General features: G+C 42.3%; 1 pseudogene; it reads right to left on the bottom strand.

The window, feature by feature from the left end:
• Nucleotides 1–508: 508 nt before the first annotated feature.
• LOC125392099 (rRNA 2'-O-methyltransferase fibrillarin pseudogene) lies at nucleotides 509–1,511 on the bottom strand (annotated as a pseudogene).
• Nucleotides 1,512–3,290: the final 1,779 nt, after the last annotated feature.

Genomic DNA, 3,290 nt, shown 5'->3' with positions numbered 1-3,290 from the left:
CGACGAGGGAACTTTGTTTTTTGGTCCAGTCTATTTGGTGTTCTGTAAGTGTCTTGTACCTTGATAGTCATATCCTTTCTAACGTAGGGAAAGTTTTCTTCTATCATTTTATTGAATAAATTTTCTCTGCCTTTGAGCTGGAGTTCTCCTCCTTCTATCCTTAGTATTCTTAAGTTTGGACTTTTCTTGGTGTTCCAGATTTTTCTGGATGTTTTGGGTTAAGAATTTGTTAGATTTAACATTTTTCTTTCACTGATGAATCTATTTCCTCTATTATAGCTTCAACTCCTGAGAGTCTTTCTTCTATCGCTTGTATTCTGTTGGTTATGCTTGCATCTGTTTGTTTATCCAGTTTTTCAATTTCTACAATTCCCCAAGTTTGTGTTTTCTTTTTTACTCTATTTCAATTTTTTTTTGACAGGGGAGACAGATGAGTCTTTTAATAGAAAAAAAATACACGTGCAACAGTAGTAACACACATTTCTTCGAATTCAGACAGCTCCGAGTTTCAGTTCTTCACCTTGGGAGGTGGCCTGTACACACCTACAACGACAGTGTGGTCCCGTTCATAGGGCTCAAGCGTCAGCTGCTGCTGGGGCTTCATAGTCTCCTGCTGCACCTTCTTCACTTCAGATGCAAACACAGCTTCTACCGAGGCTGTGGAGTCAATGCAGTTTGCCTTAATGGAAATCACAAAGTGTCCTCCATTCCTCAGGAAGGTGTGGACATTCAGGGCCACAATCTGCATTTGGTCTGGCTGTGCCACACCGGCAAATATCACATCCATCATGGCGGTAAGCATGCAGTATTTGTGTGGGTGTCAGGCATCTTCAATCACAGGAATAATGTTGATCCTCTTCTTGGCCAAGTTGATGAGGTCACAGCCAGAACGTTGGGAGAACTCAACTGCATAAACCAGACCATCTGGGCCAACGGTATCAGAGACGTTGAGAGACAGTGGTGCCTGAGGCTGCCCCAAGGCAGAGCACCTTGGCCCCTGGCTTGATGTGGATCTGGTCTACGTCGCCCAGGATTGCTGCTGCCAGCTTGGAACGGAAGGGGTTCCAGGCTCGGTATTCAATTTTGTCATCTCCCTCTGAAATACTCTATTCTCCCCGTACACAGACTCTCCAGGGATCAGATTCTTTGTGACAAGGGTATCCTCCCTTCTGTAACAGATAAAGACTCCTTCATGCCAATGTGGTTCCACCATCACATTCTTCTCTGACTGGTTTCCTCTCTTGCCTCCCCAGCCACCACCTCGTCCCCGGTCGCCCCCAGACTGGAAGCGTTCACCTTGTCCTGTTCCACTTCCTCGTCCCCTGAAGCCTCCACCTCCACCTCCACCTCGACCTCCAGCAAAGCCTCCTCGCCCCCTGCCAAAGAATGCTCATCCACCTCATCGTCCTCTACCGCCTCTGTCACCACCAAAGCCTCCTGTGCCACCAAAGACAACCCCATGGGGGCTGAAACCTGGCTTCATCACTGCATTCTGGTCGCGGGGCTCCGGCAATCAGTGGTGTCCCTCACTCCACGAGTCTCAGGCTTTTGCACGTCTCTATTTCAATTTTCATGTCTTGAACTGTTTGAACATTTTGCTTCACCTGTTAGGGTTTTTTTTCTTTTCTTCCTTGGCTTTCTTTAAGAGATTTACTGATTTCCTCCAGATTTTGTTTGTCTTTTCCTCCATTTCTTTAAGAGAATTTTTCATTTCCTCTTTAAGGGTCTCTATCATCTTCATAAAGTTATATTTAAGTTCGTTTTCTTCTGTTTCTCCTGAGTTAGAATGTTTGGTTCTTTCTGTTGTAGGACTGCTAGGTTCGTTGCCATATTGCTCTTTAGGTTATTGAATGTATTTTTTCATTGGTACCTACCCATCTCTTCCTTCAGTTGGTGCTAGCAATGTCTTAGCCTCTTGGCCCAATCCTTGCAGTTACTGTCTGTGTCTCAGGGAACTGTTGAGGTCTCTGGGGGTGGGTCGGTTTGGAGTGGAGTGGGACTTATAGATTACAGGGTCCAATGCAGGGAATGCTGGAGTAGACTGCCTGCAGGAGACTTGCCTTCTGGCTGACTATTGCAGCTGAGGTGTGTGGGGGAAATGCCCAGGGTCCTAGGGCTTAGAGACTGTTTTGTCCTGCTGAGGGGTTAGTCACTCACCTCTTGGTTCTCTCAGTTTAGTAGCAGTCTGTGTTCCATAGTGTAAATGAAGACTGTGCTTTGTTTTCCAGTCACCCAGACCTGAATAATCACACAGAAACTATATTAATTACAACACTGTTTGGCAAATCATTCAGGCATATTGCTAGTTAGCTCTTACATCTTAAATTAACCCATTTTTATTAATCTATGTATTGACATGAGAATGCGACTCACCAGTAAGGTTCTTGCATCTTTCTTCTTCAGCAGTTACATGATTTTTTTTGTCTCTGCCAACTCTATCTCTGTTCAGATTTCCTGCTTGACTTTGTTTTGCCCAACCATAGACCAAAGCAGCTTCTTTATTAATAAATGATAATAATACATATTGACAGCATACAGAGGAAAATCCCACATCACCAGAGAACCACTGAGGATACAGGAGATGGATGGAGTTGGGGGTTGAGTGGAACTTGTGGATTACATGGTCCAAGGTGTAGGGGCAGCCTGCCTGCAGGAGACTTGCCCACTGGCTGTCTTGGTTCATTGTCTTGAAGTGTTTCATGGTCAGCTTTTCTCAATAGTTCTCTGTTTTTCAAGATTCCTAACACTATAATCATGTTGGATCTTCCCATGGCGCTCCACTTCCTGCTGTGACTCTCAGATGTCTAATATGAAAAGAATGAATAGTCAAACATAATGACCAGACAGAATGTTCTTGTTTTGAGGTAGCATTTTTATAACTGGTGCAATTTTTAATGAAATACAGCAATGAAATATTTTTAAAATTATATTATTTTTCACTTACAATAACAGGTACATACTTGTACTTTTACTGACTGACAGAAATTTAGCATATAAATCTCACAAGAAGATTTTCATTCCAGGTTTTACAGTGATTATATTTATTATAAAAGAGTACTCAGATGGTAATAATAAATCTAAAAGAATGGCATGGCTTTTTTAACAATACAAGTTTATTTAAAGAGGCCGGAAATGGAGATTTAGCTGTTAAACATTTCAAAGTCTAAGGTATTAGGGAATATTAGATTTGGACTAAATATCAAAGCTAAAGTCAAGTTTCACATGTCCCTAAATTCTGCTTCTGCTAATTTTTTAGTAGAAAATTTGGGAAATCACTTTAGAGATGTAAT

This window comes from Myodes glareolus, chromosome X (assembly GCF_982192425.1).
Source record: "Myodes glareolus chromosome X, mMyoGla1.1, whole genome shotgun sequence".
Lineage (NCBI taxonomy): Eukaryota > Metazoa > Chordata > Mammalia > Rodentia > Cricetidae > Myodes > Myodes glareolus.
This window is presented reverse-complemented; position numbering and strand designations above follow the sequence as displayed.